Here is an 18,768-nt window from a genome sequence, read left to right as displayed (position 1 = left end):
AGGGCACGTCCAGCTGGTAGGAGGCCACGGGGAAGACCCAGGACACGTTGGGAAGACTGGCCTGGGAACGCCTCGGGATCCCCCGGGAAGAGCTAGACGAAGTGGCTGGAGAGAGGGAAGTCTGGGCTTCCCTGCTTAGGCTGCTGCCCCCGCGACCCGACCTCGGATAAGCGGAAGATGATGGATGGATGGATGGATGGATCATGCAGTAACTGTAGTGAGCAGGTCTTTCAATAGGAAGTAATTTTCTGCTACTCTCTAAACACAAGTCTCCTAAAAGATATAAAGATGCTGGATTTTACAAAGAAAGCATCATTTAGAGGCATTTACAATTATTCCCTGCGATGAGATGGCAACTTGTCCTGGGTGTACCCTGCCTACTGCCCGAATGCAGCTGAGATAGGCTCCATCGACCCCCTGCGACTCCAAAAAGGGACAAGCGGTAGAAAATGGATGGATGGATGGATGGATAGAATTATTCCTATAAACTTGGATTAACAGAATGAAACTTACAAACTTAAAAAATGCTCTTGCAGTGGTTTATATTTCAAGAACGCTGATTGGTTCATATTGCGGTATATCAAAAAAGGATTCAGGCTCAGAGAGATCATCCAATGATTGGGCCAGTAGCATATGTTTGTCTCAAAGGTTAAGCCATGCAAGTGTACGTGCACAAGTACCGTACAGTGAAACTGTGAATGCCTCATTAAGCGTCCAGGCCAGCTGAAGCGAAGCCCACTTTTCACACACTTCCAGAGATGTTGAAGTAGTCCTGGCGTCATAAGCTGGCCCGGCCCACAGAGTCAGCCGTGCCCGCCCTCATCTGGAAGCTGTTTGTTTTATTTGGGTTTGGTTTTTTTACATCGCAGCAGGTTTAAATAAGACAATAACTAATCAAAACAAGGCATGTTCAAGGGCTTGCTCATATAGTGTTTGGTTAGTTATGTATTTCTCTAATTTGATATAAATATCCATCCATCCATCCATTTTCTACGGCTTATTCCCTTTCGGGGTCGCGGGAGGGCGCTGGCGCCTATCTCAGTTACAATCGGTATAAAATAGTATAGTATATATATATATATATACTATATATAATACTATACTATATTATACTATATATGCGTCTGCCTCACAATACGAAGGTCCTGCAGTCCTGGGTTCAAATCCAGGCTCGGGATCTTTCTGTGTGGAGTTTGCATGTTCTCCCCGTGAATGCGTGGGTTCCCTCCGGGTACTCCGGCTTCCTCCCACTTCCAAAGACATGCACCTGGGGATAGGTTGATTGGCAACACTAAATTGGCCCTAGTGTGTGAATGTGAGTGTGAATGTTGTCTGTCTATCTGTGTTGGCCCTGCGATGAAGGTGGCGACTTGTCCAGGGTGTACCCCGCCTTCTGCTCGATTGTAGCTGAGATAGGCGACAGCGCCCCCCGCGACCCCGAAAGGGAATGAGTGGTAGAAAATGGATGGATGGATGGATGGATATATATATATCTTGATTGGATTATCCAGAGAATAGTGCTCGAGTACCGTGGTAGAGCGCAATATGTAGGTGTGGGAAAAATCACAAGACTACTTCATCTCTACAGAACTGTTTCATGAGGGGTTCCCTCAATCATCAGGAGATTTTATATATATATATATATATTATATATATATTATATATATACTATATATATATATATATATATATTATATTATATATATATATATATATATATTATATATAGTATATATACTATATATATATATATACTAGTATATATATATATATATAATAGTATATCTATATAATATATATATAGTATATATATATATATATATATATGGACCGGCGTGGCGCAGTGGAAGAGTGGCCGTGCGCAACCCGAGCGTCCCTGGTTCAAATCCACCTAGTACCAACCTCGTCACGTCCGTTGTGTCCTGAGCAAGACACTTCACCCTTGCTCCTGATGGGTGCTGGTTGGCGCCTTGCATGGCAGCTCCCTCCATCAGTGTGTGAATGGGTAAATGTGGAAGTAGTGTCAAAACGCTTTGAGTACTTTGAAGGTAGAAAAGCGCTATACAAGCACAACCCATTTATTATTTATTTATATATATATATTTATTTTTATTTATTTGTTTTTTTTTTTGCTGCTTATGGCACAGGGGTGGGACCAGAAAAGCTCTGCTTCGCCCCCACTCCCTTTGGAAAGTTGATCACTTTGTGCTTGTGAATTTTGACATGTTCCCAATAAAGTAAATAATTTAATCCCAATAAAATGAATTGAATTGAATTGAATTGAACGTTGACTAAGGCGATAATGCAACTAACTGACACAATAACGTATAAATACGAAACAAAAACATTGACAGAAACGAAATCCAAATATATTTAATATTGTCTTGTCGATGAATGGGAGAAATCCAGAATATATCCAATCACAAATCTGAACTAAAATGGGTGGATTTAATCTGTTCCACATCTGTACACCTCGGATAAAGTGAGGAGGACGCATTTAATTTTCATTGCTATGATGCCATCAGCAGACGAGCACTCAATTGAAACAGCTTCACAACTGTAAGTTAAATATATTATTTGCTGCTTAAAAAATGCCATAAAGTGATTCCGGCCGCGCGAGCTGGTACTGTACCGCTTTCGGCTTTGTCTGTCTACTACTGATTACTACATGTAGGACATACATTTATATTGAAAATTATTCAAGCCTTTATCGTGTCCGATAAATAAAATAGTTAACCTATTCTATGTAATTAATGAGATTGTAAAGGACTGTTGTTGAGCCGATGTTGATGTGCTAAAAGCTTTTTGTTGTTTGGAAGCGCCATACAATATCAACTGTTATTTGTTCATGCACATAATAAATATAAATAAAGTTTTCAGTTTGTAATGGACAACACCACGATATGACAGCAACTTGTACTGACTGAAAAACATGAACAATCATATTACACTATCTGTAAAGTATTAGCCCTAATTTCATGTTTTGTTTGTACACAGCTAGCCAGACACCTGTACTGTAGTTGTACTAACCCACATGGCGTGCTGCGTGTATCATGACTAATATTACAGTGACTCACCCGATGGACAGTTGTTCGTCTGGGCCAGCTGGCGGGGACATTTCCTGTTGATTTTGGGTAAGCAATCCATTTATGTTAAAATAACTTGTCTCCAAGTTCCACATTTATATTGTCAAAATCGCTTTTATCCCCTTCTCCTGGCTTCCGTCTGCTCCAACGTCTCACTCGTCCTTCCTGCTTGCATCTATAAGCAGCAGTATATTTATCTTCAGAAGTATACGGTTGTGAATCCTCATTTGTTTAAACATAGTCGACTTCGTTGTCTGTTACCAAGTCTGCCATGATCAGAAAACACACTCGTGTTTGATTCCGGAAGTAGGAACACACGTGTTGCCAGAAGTCAAACGTGCGCTGCTATGGAAACAGAAATCAAAGTGCGGGTAAAAAATCAGTCAGTTATAATGATACAGTAAATATTGAAAATTTTACCTATTGTTATGGTGTCTGTTACTACATTGTATATAGACTTTCCCCGTGTATATAAAACGTTGATAGACGGTTTTGAAGTTGTTTTAGAGGGCTTTGAAGGCCACAACTGTCACTCCCGTTAGCCACATTATTCAGGCATTTTTTTATCTTCTTTAAAATTGAAAAAAAAAAAGAACTCGAGGACGACAAGCATAGACGAACACTACGCTGGCAGTTTACCTGCGTCAATGTTGTCATATGTCTTTGCTAAATGGACATGCCACTGCATGTAAGTCATCTAACATTTGTGAAGACAAAGTCCTGCAAGAAGATCATTCATATCACCACAGTCGATCTGTCATATAATACTTGGAAAGGCACAATTATTGCAGGGATACACCAACTGTACTACACAAACAAGAGCATCAAGTTGCCTTTACTGGCTCAATGTGAATGTATTTTGCTTCCTGGAGAACATTGATAAGTAATCGGAACGAGCTGGTGTCGCATTTTACCAAAAAGAGAGATCAGCATTAATATTTGAAAATGGTAAGCAAACTTGTTTGTTTCAACAACTGGTTAAACTAAGGAAAAGTGAACGCAGATTTAAATGTTACAATGTGTTTAATTGTTTATGTATGTGTTTAATACAGCATGGATTAGTATCTTCACCTTGTTTGCTATATTATTGCAAGGACTTTCAATATGTACACTTTATTCTTACTGTACTTACTGTCACCAGGTTTGAGCAAATCAATGACTTGCAGTTCAGCAAAAGATTCAAAAACGTTTCTGTATAACATTATGAGTCCTAAATTGAATTTGTATCAATAAATTGGGGTATTTTCTTATGTAAATCTTATTTATGCAAGCAAAAAGTAACCCGTGATTAATCATGATTAATCACAGTTCTAGAGTGTGATTCATTTGAATATATTTGAATATATATATATATATACTGTACAGGCCAAAAGTTTGGACACACCTCATTTCAATGCGTTTTCTTTACTTTCAAGACTAATTACCTTGTAGATTGTCACTGAAGGCATCAAAAGTATGATACCTGAAGTGAAAACCATTTTAAGTGACTACCTTTTGAAGCTCATCGATAGAATGCCAAGAGTGTGCAAAGCAGTAATAACAGCAAAGGGTGGCTATTTTGAAGATACGAGAATATAAAACATGTTTTCAGTTATTTCACCTTTTTAGTTAAGTACATAACCTCCAGTTTTAATGCCTTCAGTGACAATCTACAATGTAAATAGTCCTGAAAATAAAGTAAACGCATTGAATGAGAAGGTGTGTCCAAATTTTGGGCCTGTACTGTACATATATACATACATATACGTCATCATCATCGGCGGTCACTCGAACGAGTATGACGATCCTCCTGGTAGGGGTGTGTCCCTTTAAGGAGGATGCCTGTGCGTGACTTTGTTTTACGTGGGGAGACTGGTGCACAGACAGTCACCGCACGATCCTTGACAGAATCGGGTCAGGGTCCAGTGGCATGGTGTCCAAGACGACTGGGGACCCTTTTCTGCTGCAGCCTTCATCCACCATCGCACCCATTGTGGTAGTTTCTAAACCATTGAGGTCTTCACCATACAGTATCCCTGGCTAGGGGGCAGTCAGGTACTAGGCCTTTGCCAAGGGCCACCTGTGGGTTACAGTAGTAAAGGGGTTAACCTCCTAGTGCCCTAAGACCCCCATAGAGGAGCCTCCACTGCCGGGTGCACTTTAACGTCATGCCCAGGACACATACATACATATATTCATATACACACTAATTCTTTTAACCCGATATGGCCCCCGAGTCAAACATTTTGGGGAACCCTGCATTAGATAATGAACCACTGAAGAAGGAAAGAACAAGATAGGGCTAAATAGAACTAATTAACAATGTTGAACAGGTGTACTGGCAGGACAAAAAAACAGAAAGTAAAGGTGTTACAAAAGACAGGCACCAAACAGGAAATGCTGCCAAAACAAGAGCAATAGGACAGGAAGTGATACCAAACAGGGAAAACTGTTTGGTATCAAAGGACCGTGACAGCATTACCGCATCAATTAAGTGAACATGGCTAAATTCCATGGCTATGGATGTGCTTTTGTGTGATTATTGTGGATTTGGTAATTCTATTCATACAAAAAATTGTGAAGATTCTTATTCATCCACATTATTGTATTCTCAGGGCACTGACTCCATCGCAACTGGATAGGACAGCAGCTTTCCTATCTCGTCTATGAGCATGAGCTGACAAAGCCTGCTCGAATAAAACGCTAAATGTCTTCCAAGACAAACTGAACGGTCCAGTTGCGTTTGATTCAGAGGTGGCAGTCGTCACTAATGACAAGCAGGAATGATGGCATCAATCATACAGTTGGGTGTCCATGCATGTGCTCGTGGTCAAGACCAATCCTCACATTGAGTCACAATGAGACCCTTTGTTTTTCACTTAAAGAGGAACATTATCACAATTTCAGAAGGGTTAAAACCAATAAAAATCAGTTCCCAGTGGCTTATTTTATTTTTCGAAGTTTTTTCAAAATTTTACCCGTCCCAGAATATCCCTAAAAAAAGCTTTAAAGTGCCTGATTTTTGCTATCTGCAGAGCCACTGTCCCTTTCCCTGTGGCGTCACATAGCGATGCCAATACAAACAACTGGTGGATAGCACAGCAAGATATAGCGACATTAACTCAGATTCAGACTCGGATTTCAGCGGCTTAAGCGATTCAACAGATTACGCATGTATTGAAACAGATGGTTGGAGTATGGAGGCAGATAGAGAAAACGAAATTGAAGAAGAAACTGAAGCTATTGGGCGAATAGCTATTGACGCTATTCGGCCATGTTTGCCTTAGCATCGCCGGTAAAATGTGCAGACCAACGATCGGAAGTTTCGCATCTTGTAACACTGGATCAACTTAAATCCGTCGATTGGTAAGTGTTTGTTTTGCATTAACTGTGGGTGGAAGGAAACGCTGGATGTAAATATAGTTTCAAATGTACATACAGCTAGCCTAAATAGCATGTTAGCATCGATTAGCTGGCAGTCATGCCGCGACCAAATATGTCTGATTAGCACATAAGTCAACAACATCAACAAAACTCACCTTTGTGATTTTGTTGACTATATTGTTGGGAATGCAACTGCTTTGAGTGTCGCAGGATATCCACACAATCTTGCCATCTCTGTGCCATCTCTGTCGTAGCATCGCCGGTAAAAACCAAACGAGGGACTTTCACATCTCTTGACACTGGAGCAACTTAAATCTGTCGATTGGTATGTGTTTTTTTGGCATTAAATGTGGATGGAGGGAAAGGCTGGATGCAAATATAGCTACAAATGAGGCATATTGATGCAATATGTACATACAGCTAGCCTAAATAGCATGTTAGCATCGATTAGCATGCCGTGCTAATCGATGCACATTCTACGTAAATCAACTTGAACCCGTCCCTGATCGTGTTGTTACACCCTCCGACAACACACCAACGAGGCATGATGTCTCCAAGGTACCGGAAAACAGTCGAAAAAATGGAAAATAACAGAGCTGATTTGACTTGCTGCGTGTAATGTGGTGGAGAAAATGGCGTTGACTACCTAGGAGACGTCACATTCTGACGTCATCGCTCCGAGAGCGGTAGATAGAAAGGCGTTTAATTAGCCAAAATTCACCCATTTAGAGTTCGGAAATCGGTTAAAAAAATATATGGTCTTTTTTCTACAACATCAAGGTATATATTGACGCTTACATAGGTCTGGTGATAATGTTCCCCTTTAAACCTCAAATAATTTGATGATCAGAAGATAATTTCAGTAACACCAAAGAAGTAACTCTTACTTGAGGACGAAGCAACATCGTGTCCAACTGTAAAATGACTTGAGCACTTTTAACTAGATTATCTGTTGGAGTACAGGACAATGTCTGACAAAGGCATTGTACTTGGTTTTCTTTTTCGGTGCACATTACATTGAGAGAACAGGTGCATTGTAGGGGACTCTCTCTCTCTCTCCCTCTCTCCCTCTCTCTTTCGCTCTCTAAGCAGCTTTGTTCGTCGGCTTGTCTCCCTCTCAGTGAGTTGATGTTTAATAGAAAGTTAATATGGTTTTAATGCTTGTCGCTGCTCTTCGACACTCAGGGCCCCACTAATCCACTCTGTTCCACACCGCCTGGAAACAGATGCCCTGGTGGAGCGGGACAGAGAGAGCTTGCAAAGAAACGCGATGGCAAAGAGTAAAAAACCTTATTTATTGATTTACTAAGCAAGATATTAGGTCCAAAAACTATCATTTCATATTGTGCTCTACTAGTATGTGTCAGAATGTTCCTTTTATACAAAAACCTCATTCAAAATTGGGTTTGTCATAGAATTATGAATGCAATAGTAATAATAATGTACTTATTAACCCTTGCAAAATGTAAATAAACTTACTTTTTAGATGAGTCAGGGTCATCCCTTAGTACTGCTGCTATAGGCAGACACAGCCGAAAGATACTGGAATGAGGGAATATTGGGGAAAATACAGGAATTTTGCCCAATACCGTCCTCTTGCTTTTATCTTTAAGGCCATAGCTACAGCCTGTAAAGAAGAGCGCAATCTGGGAGTTTCCCAGGGATAACAGCAATTTTGACAGGTATGAATAATGTCCATGAAAATGATAATGTGCTATTAGAGATCTACCCGTATAGTGAATGAAGGAGGCAGAAAACATAATAAACATTGATATTTCGACGGCGTGGCGCAGTGGGAGAGTGACCGTGCGCAACCCGTGGGTCCCTGGTTCAATCCTCACCTAGTACCGACCTCGTCACGTCCGTTGTGTCCTGAGCAAGACACTTCACCCTTGCTCCTGATGGGTGCTGGTTGGCGCCTTGCATGGCAGCTCCCTCCATCAGTGTGTGAATGTGTGTGTGAATGGGTAAATGTGGAAGTAGTGTCAAAGTGCTTTGAGTACCTTGAAGGTAGAAAAGCGCTATACAAGTACAACCCATTTATTTATCATTTATATTTCATTATTTTATATTGTAGTATTTTTTTGATAAAATGTTTATGTTTTTAGAGTGGAAATGCAACTAAATAATATCCAGAAAATTGATAAGATCCACCCTTCAAGTTAGGGACGGAAGAAGAAATATAATCAAGATTACTGATTCATTATGTTATTATGTAACATTTTTGTAACTGTAACTTGTTTTAAGGGAGAAAACGCAAACAGAATAATATTTTTTTTTTTAAACGTTAAGGCGTTAACCCTTTAAGTAAATAATTGACGGAGGTAGAAATATAGTAAAACTTAATTTCTTTATTTGATATTGTAAAATTTTTTCTAAAATTTGTTTTGAAAAAGTGATATCCATCCTTGAAATGAGTGACAGAGGCAGAAATATAGATAAAGATTAATGATTCATTATTTGCATTACAGTATTTTAATGTTTTCTAAAAGTTTTACTTAGACTTAGACTTAGACTTAGACTTCCTTTATTGTCATTCAAATTTGAACTTTACAGTACAGATAAGAGCAAAATTGTGTTGCATTAGTGTGTTGGCCCTGCGATAAGGTGGCGACTTGTCCAGGGTGTACCCTGCCTTCCGCCCGATTGTAGCTGAAATAGGTGCCAGCGCCCCCCGCGACCCCAAATGGGAATAAGCGGTAGAAAATGGATGGATGGATAGCTCGTTGTAGTGCAGGACAAAAAGAGCAATAAGGTGCAGAGTGTTTGCATTTACAAAAGAAGGTGCAGATATAAATAGACTTACTGTACAGATAAATATATTGCACTTTTGCATTAGCATCCACGTTTACGGATGTATTATATATTGTCTTTATAGTCCAGAGTGTTAATCCGTTTTGGGGGGGAATTAAGGGGATTATTGTGATGCGTTCAAGAGTCTTATGGCCTGATTTGTTTTTAGAGTGGAAATGCAACTGAATAATATATTTTTAAATGGTACAACAGTAACAGAGATCTACCCTTTAAGGGAGTGACGAGAGATGAATTCATTGTTTCATATTGTGCTATTTTTTTTCTAAAAGGGTTTGTTTTGGAAAAAAGTGATATACAGTAAAACATATTTAAGATTCTGATCAAAATGTTCACTTTTACCTTGGTGGTGTAATTGAACATGTCGTTTGTGCAAATTGTAAAAATAGGCCTTTTCTAAATAAAGGCCTAAATGCTCGAATAAAAATGATATAACCAACACAAAATCTTGCACAAGCCTTTTTTTTTTAAAGAGCAATGCTCCATTCCTAAATATATATTTGTATTATATAGTTGAATGTTCTACTCTTCACACAGTTTGTATCATCAATTTGACGGTTAAACTTGTCCCCATTTATATTTAGCCCTGAAGTTATGCCGCCACGGTGGCCTTCTTCATTTGGCTCGTCAAGGGTTAATGCATTGACATGAGTGTTAACTAGCTATTAGGTCCCCAGAGGCACCGCATCAGTTGTGTGGCCCTTTTTGCATGCGTTATCAATTGTGGCAGTTGAGGTTGTAGGACTTCTCGAGGTTAAGAGCTTTAAAAAGAGTCTTGACTGGTGTTTAATTCACCAACAGCTGTTACGTTGGTTAAGAATCGAGGAGCAGCCTGTTCTGTCTTTCGACCCAGGAGAAGAAATTAGTTCTGCTGATGCCTATGTTCCCTCCCAGACAACCATCTGCTCTACTTCAATACAAAAGAGGGATTTTGTGACGGAATAAAACGCTTTGAACGTAATAATTTCTCGTTCTCTTCCTTTGAAAGGGTTTTTGGTTAAAGTGTTGTATTTCCCAGCAGGGCAAATCATCTGCACATTTAATCACATAGGCAGGCCCCTTTTGTTCAAGTCTGGACGCTTTCATAATAATGCTCTAATTAGGAGTCATGTATACAACTTAAATGTGTATTTAAATGTACAAAATAAGAGCAATGCAAAACAGTATACAGTTCATCAAAATATGTCCAGATAAATACAGTAACATGTCCTGTAGTAAAAGTGCATGTAGTATAGGATATGCTTCTGCATACCGTATTTCCTTGAATTTCCGCCGGATATCTAGTATGCGCCTGTCTAGAATTACTGCCGAGTCGAACTCGTTTCGCAAAAAAATTAGCGCATGCTTAGCATTACTGCCAGCTCAGGATTAACGCCGGGTCAAACTTGTTTTGCAAAATAATTAGCGCATGCTTAGCATTACCGCGGGCTCAGGATTAACGCCGGGTCAAACTCGTTTTGGAAAATAATATTTTTATTAGCGCATAGGGACGGCGTGGCGCAGTGGGAGAGTGGCCGTGCGCAACCCGAGGGTCACTGGTTCAAATCCCACCTAGAACCAACCTCGTCACGTCCGTTGTGTCCTGAGCAAGACACTTCACCCTTGCTCCTGATGGGTGCTGGTTGGCGCCTTGCATGGCAGCTCCCTCCATCAGTGTGTGAATGTGTGTGTGAATGGGTAAATGTGGAAGTAGTGTCAAAGCGCTTTGAGTACCTTGAAGGTAGAAAAGCGCTATACAAGTACAACCCATTTATCATTATTTATGTCTAGAATTTCCGCCGGTTCAAACTCGTTTCGCCAAATAATTAGCATATGCCTAGAATTTCCGCCGTGTCAAACTCGTCACGTCACGAGTGACACTTCACCTGTCATCATTTTCAAAATGGAGGAGCCTGATTTCAATCATTTGAAATCGTATAAAGGGAAGAAGATTAAGAGCTATTCAGTAGGACTCAAGGTCCAAGCTATTGAATATGCTAAAAAGAACAGTAAGCAGCTATGTTTTATTAATATACCGTAGCTGCGTGTGTCCTTCCTGCGACACCTCGGCTGCAGAAGAAGTGACAACAAGCAGCAAGAGTGAGCAGCGATAGTTTATTTTTAACATGGAGGATTACATGTCTAAAATAAAACAGTTTTCTAAACTGGACTTTCAATCGAAGCAAGAGTTAATAAAGGAAGATCTCCATCGAGACAGAGAGACTTTTAAAACTGAAGAAAGATAAGGAAGACTTCTATAAACAAGTTATCGATGCTTTTGATCAGAAGGAGCTGCGCATGGACTTCATTTGTAAGTAAAGGTAAGACCATAATAACGTTTTTATTAAATGTGCTTGTCATGATGGCATCTTTACATCACACTCAAATTATCGAGCGCAGGCCTGAATTTACTGCATGCCTTTGGTAAGTGCCGGAGTGAGAAGAGGTTTTAAAATAATTAGGGCATGCTTGCCTTTAACGCATCCCTTTGGTAAACGCCGGAGTGAGAAGAGGTTTTAAATTAAATAGCGCCCCGGCGGCAATTCAAGGAAATACGGTATGTGCTATTTTATCACAATGTATGTTGTAGGTGTAATATTTTTTTGGACGATAACCGATAAAAGATTTGCTACACAATGGTGATAGTTTGGTGCAGGCCTGGACAATTATTTTGACTCGGGGGGACAGATTTTGTGAAAATCATGTATCTGGGGGCCAGTACAGCTCATTTGTAGGAACACTAATTTAAAACTTCACAATAATGTCTGATTGAATGCTAAAAACATTGTGACAGACCGCCTTAACAAACGAATGAGACACCCAGAATGTACATGAAAATAAAGAATGTGGGATTTACAATAGTAACTATGAACGATAAAACACTGAATATTGACAACATATAAATGTCACACCTCCATCGACATACTTTACACTCAACAAAAATGCAACTAACAGCCTAATATGAACGCTAAGGGTAAAATGTCCGGCGGGCCAAATTGAAAAGCTTAATGGGCCGCATGTGGCCCCAGGGCCTTAATTTGCCCAAGTCTGATCTAAACTTTACCACTGCCTGTATTTTTTCCCATAGTTTTATTGTAACATTTTCAGAATGTGTTTGTTCTATTTTTCGGCCAAAGTAAGACAAACGAAGCAATCTGAAGTTGAGTTTATTTTTTAGTTTTAATGCCATGGTAAAAATGGTGAAACCAAATGCAGAAAAGACAAGCTGAATTAAAGTTCAAGGGTTATAAACCAGAGGGAAAGGAGGGAGCTTGTAGCCTTTGGCTTTGCAGTCCAAGAGAGCAGACTGAAACTAGCAGGCGGAGGCAGGCATAAAGCAGGTAGGGAAGTGAAGGCAGAGGAAAACAGGGGTAAGATGAGGAGCCCAAAACCCAAAAATAGCAGATTCGCAAGATTATCAAAAGTGCTGGAATTCTAGGACAAACTGGCAGGAAGTGTTACCACATGAAGAAAGGTGAACCATTTGGCGATCATGCCAAGTGAAGTCCAAACATTTGTAGGCTGCAGGTGATGAGTTGATGGCAGGCAGGTGAGTGATTAGGGTGCTGGGATCAGCTGGAGCTGGAGCCAAGCCTAGGCCCAAAACACGCACATTCTCCCAAAGACACACACAGAGACAAACACATAGACACAGAAAGAGACTGTGACAGCGTGTTCATAGATTTTCCTCCATGCAGACCCTGAGTTAAAATGAGTTTGACACCCTTGCACTATACAGTACCCAATTGTATTTACAATCTGCAAAGTATGTGAAAATACCAACAAAACATCACAAAATGCCACAAATTCAGTCAGCCGTTTTGAATATCGGCTATTTTCGGGGAGTGACATCACTGGAGTAACACTCTGACCATGTTATCAGATCTAGACTGACCATACGTCCTCTTTTCCCCGGACATGTCCTCTTTTGCGGGACTGTCCGGGGTGTCCAGGCGTGGTTTCTTAAATGCCTCACATGTCCGGCGTTTTGTGTCAAGGTTGAGTGTATTTCCGATGTACGTACAGGGTTAAAAAACAAAATGCGCACGCAGCAACAGTTGTGAGGCAGGGGCAGAGATACAGAGAGCGAGGTAGTGAATTGATAGTCAATCAGGGCATACTTGCTCAACAGCCATACAGGTCACACTGAGGGTGGCCGTATAAACAACTTTAACACTGTTACAAATATGCGCCAGATTGTGAACCCACACCAAACAAGAATGACAAACACATTTTGGGAGAACATCCGCACCGTAACACAACATAAACACAACAGAACAAATACCCAACACCCTTTGCAGCACTATCTCTTCCGGGACGCTACAATATACTTTTTCTAAAACACAATATATAATGTGAGATATAACAGGACAATGCATACGTTTATCCTTTGTTTTCAAAACGCTTACAAAAAAGTGGGACCCCAAAAGTTTACTGTGGTACCCCATTTTTATGACTTTGAAAATTCCTAGCGTCAACACTGCTGTCAACAGAGGAGAAAAAAGGCTTTATTTAAATAAGAATATTATTTATAAAGCAAGTTCAACGAAAAAGACCTCAACAGACCCTTCCTGCAGGAACTTCTTTTTAACCTTTCGTGAGGATTGCGATTTAATTCTTCATCTAATCCGGACTATGTGAGCGTCAAATCGGTCAGCATCTCAGCGAGAGTGGAAATATTACATTAAGTGTTTGTTTTATTATGGTTTATATGGTTACTTTGTATGTTTATGTTGTATGTTTATGCTAGTTTCACAATTTGATTGATTGATTGATTGATTGATCTCCATGAGATTGATGCTATTTTGATCATATTTGTTTATCTGCAAACTTTGAAAGTCTTTAGGTTTCAGGTATATTTTGTAATAGCTTCAATATAGAGTTGTCTTCCACTCTAGTTGTATTTTAAAACCTTTGTTGCACAAAAATCATTTTCCCAACACCGAGAAAAATCATGAAAACATGCAAGAACTAAATGCCCATCCCATCCACTTTCTACTGCTTATTCCCTTTCGGGGTCGTGGGGGGCGCTGGCGCCTATCTCAGCTACAATCGGGCGGAAGGCGGGGTGCACCCTGGACAAGTCGCCACCTCATCGCAGGGCAAGAACTAAATGTATAAATGTAAATAAAAACCAAAAATAAAACTGGAAAGAAAAATTGCATCTGCATGTGAATAAAAAACGGCTCCTAAACGAACTGCATCTTGTTGTTCACTTAAAATGACTCGATCCATCTGTGAACGTCACATCTCTACGACAAAAAAACATGGGATTATAAACAGGATACTCATTGAATGTTAAAAGAGTAGGGTAAGGTTAACTGTGTTTTATTGGGATTAACTAATTGTTTGATGTTTTCAAAATATAATACACTAAAAAGGCTATTTTAAATATCCATGATAATGTGTAATTGTGCACATGCACGGTGCATTTGACAGAAATGTTTAATTATTATATTCCAATTTCTGTCATACATACACGCACACATAAGTAACTACGCTCCCACATACATACACAAATACAGTACATTCCTACACACTCAAAGTTTGTACAGCCACACTGTGCAAACATACATATACACATACATGTACATATACATTCACTGTACAAACATACAAATACACATACATGTACATATACATTCACTGTACAAACATACATATACACGTACTGTACACATACATTCACTGTACAAACATACATATACACGTACTGTACATATACATTCACTGCACAAACATACAAATACACACACATGTACATATACATTCACTGTACAAACATACATATACACATACTATACATATACATTCACTATACAAACATACATATACACATACTATACATATACATTCACTGTACAAACATACATATACACACACATGTACATATACATTCACTGTACAAACATACATATACACATACTATACATATACATTCACTATACAAACATACATATACACATACTGTACATATACATTCACTGTACAAACATACATATACACATACTATACATATACATTCACTGTACAAACATACATATACACACACATGTACATATACATTCACTGTACAAACATACATATACACACACATGTACATATACATTCACTGTACAAACATACATATAAACTTACTATACATATACATTCACTGTGCAAACATACATATACACATACATGTACATATACATTCACTGTACAAACATACAAATACACATACATGTACATATACATTCACTGTACAAACATACATATACACGTACTGTACATATACATTCACTGTACAAACATACATATACACGTACTGTACATATACATTCACTGTACAAACATACATATACACATACTGTACATATACAAGTACATATGCATACAAACACTAATGCATATAATCACGTTTCATCAAACATATATTGACGTTGTTTCCCTAGAGGAAACTGGGCAACACACGGCTCACTGACAAAGCTTAACTTATCATTACTATAACAATCTACAAGGTTAATACAGTTCACTTCTCCCCCTCCATGTATCTGCTTTATTTTGTTATTCAAGTTATCATTACATAAATGTATTGTTCATTTGAAACAATTGTATTGTTGATAATGGAGGTAAATGATTGTTCTTATTAATTATCAATAGTGCTATTTCTATTGGTATTTGTATTGTTCAATTTGTAGTGTAATAATACTCGTTGTCATTTGTATATTATTAGTTATTTCACTAACTGCTTCTGTACTATCACGTTTACCATCATATTTGTGTCACGAAGTGGTGGTGACGAACCCCAAGATGCAGTGATGACAGGCTTGGTAAATGAAAACATGGTTTTAATGTTAAAAAAAAAAAAAGGCAAGGAAAACACAAACTAGAAACCAGGAAACAGCAAACAGGGACAGGAGTCAGGATCCAGGGAATAGCTCTCAGCTTCCAAAAAAAACAGTCCATAGCATACAGCAAACAATACTTCAGCACTGACTGGAGCGCAAGGCAGGTTTAAATAATGCCTCTGATTAGTGCTCAGGCAGCAGGTGAGCGGGCGAACACTAATCAGAGGCAGGTGAAAATAATAAGTAACCATGGTAACCAAAACAAACAAGGGTGCACAAAAAACAGGAACCAAAGGAGTCTTACACTGAAAATAAAAAACATGATCCAGACCACAGATCATGACAATTTGTACATATACTATTTGCTGATGTTGTTCTATTGTTGTTATTGTTATTGTTGTGTTTGTTGTTGTTGTCTATTTGTCTTATCCCCCTCTTGTCCCCACAATTTCCCCCTCTGTATTCCTTTTTTTTCTCTTTCTATCCCCTCCTGCTGCGGCCCGGCTGCACCAGACATTAATATAAATCCATTTAATAAAGTCAAATACAAATAAGGCAACAAGAGAAGTATCCCACACTTCTCTTTTGTAAAGTAAATCTGTAAAGCCAATATGGGAATATGCATCAACTATATGATTTGCCTGAGAAGCTGGACAAGACAAACTAAAATAAAAATTAAAAAAATATTCCATTTTCTGTATAAATGTCCTTACACAGAAAAAAAAGTACAACAATATCTCCACTTGAGGGATTAACTGTGCGTCAGTAATGAAATTAAAAGATGTTAGACAGAGTGAAATAACATTAGTCACACTTCTTGTCACATGACCCCAAAGACTCATGTCTCTAGTCCTGTTTAAGAAATCTTGCACTTTTTACTTCTGGGAGATGGCATCTTCACACATGTTGCCTAACTGCGCCACAAACCTTTTTTTTTCCCTTTTCAGCTATACCTCAAATATGATGAAAATACTGTATATGCCAGTAAAAAACAGGGTGTAGTGTGTAACAGTATGTCTGATTCTGATTCTGATTCTTCCCCCTAAGTCCAACAAGACAGGGGGTCAGCAACCTGCTGCTCTCGAGCCGCGTGCTTTAGCGCCAACCGAGTGGTTCTCTAGACCTCTTTTAGAGATGTGTGGAAATGGAAATAGATGAAGAAAAAATATATTTTTAGTTTAAATAGATATGCTGTAGGAGAACAAACATGACACAAACTTTCCTAATTGTTAGAAATCCCACTGTTTGTTATACATGCTTCACTGATGAGAGTATTTGGCAAGCACCGTTTTGTCCTACTAATTTTAGCGATCCTTGAACTCATCGTAGTTTGTTTACATGTACAACTTTCTCCGATGCTGCCACAGAAAGGCGTGTTTTATGTCACTCCTTCTTTGTCTCATTTTGTCCACCAAACGTTTTATGCTGTGCATGAATGCACAAAGGTGAGCTTTGTTCAGTTTATTGATTTGCTGGAGTGCTTATCAGGTATATTTGGTCAATCCATGACTGCAAGTTCATCGATGCTATTTAGGCTAGCTGTATGTACATATTGCATCATTATGCCTCATTTGTAGGTATATTTGAGCTCATTTAATTTCATTTACATATGTCGTCTGTGTATTTAATTTATATTTGCATGTTTCATGACACATTATCTGTATGTAATATTGGCTGCATTTCTCATAGTTGTTTGTGTGCTGTGTTGTTCCAGACCACAGCAAACGTTACCGGGCTCGCAAAGAAGACAGAAGAAGACAGCCTGCCGTTTCCTTAAACTTGGACACGCACATCTACACCTACTCAGTGGCCTAGTGGTTAGAGTGTGAGCCCTGAGATCGGTTGGTTGGGAGTTCAAACCCCGGCCGAGTCCTACCAAAGACTATCAAAACGGGACCCATTACTTCCCTGCTTGGCACTCAGCATCAAGTGTTGGAATTGGGGGTTCAATCACCAAAAATGATTCCCTTTAAAGTCATTTTGATGGTAGGATAATTGTATCTAATATTGACACTTACATCATGTGTTGCCTTCATTATAACACTTATATAAGACTTAAAGTCATGTTGATAGTAGGCTAATATAGACACTTACATCATGTGTTGCCTTCATTATAACACTTATATAAGACCTTTAAAGTCATATTGATAGTAAGCTAATATGGACACTTACATCATGTGTTGCTTTCATTATAACACTTGTATAAGACCTTTAAAGTCATTTTGAAAGTAGGCTAATATATCTAATATTGACACTTACATCATGTGTTGCCTTCATTATAACACTTATATAATACCTTTAAAGTCATTTTGTTTGAAGGATAATTGTATCTAATATTGACACTTACATCATGTGTTGCCTTCATTATAACACTTATATAAGACTTAAAGTCATTTTGATAGTAGGCTAATATAGACACTTACATCATGTGTTGCCTTCATTATAACACTTATATAAGACCTTTAAAGTCATCTTGATAGTAAGCTAATATAGACACTTACATCATGTGTTGCTTTCATTATAACACTTGTATAAGACCTTTAAAGTCATTTTGAAAGTAGGCTAATATATCTAATATTGACACTTACATCATGTGTTGCCTTCATTATAACACTTATATAATACCTTTAAAGTCATTTTGATAGTAGGATAATTGTATCTAATATTGACACTTACATCATGTGTTGCCTTCATTATAA

This window comes from Nerophis ophidion, linkage group LG12 (genome assembly GCF_033978795.1).
Source record: "Nerophis ophidion isolate RoL-2023_Sa linkage group LG12, RoL_Noph_v1.0, whole genome shotgun sequence".
Lineage (NCBI taxonomy): Eukaryota > Metazoa > Chordata > Actinopteri > Syngnathiformes > Syngnathidae > Nerophis > Nerophis ophidion.
Note: the sequence above shows the minus strand (reverse complement) of the source record.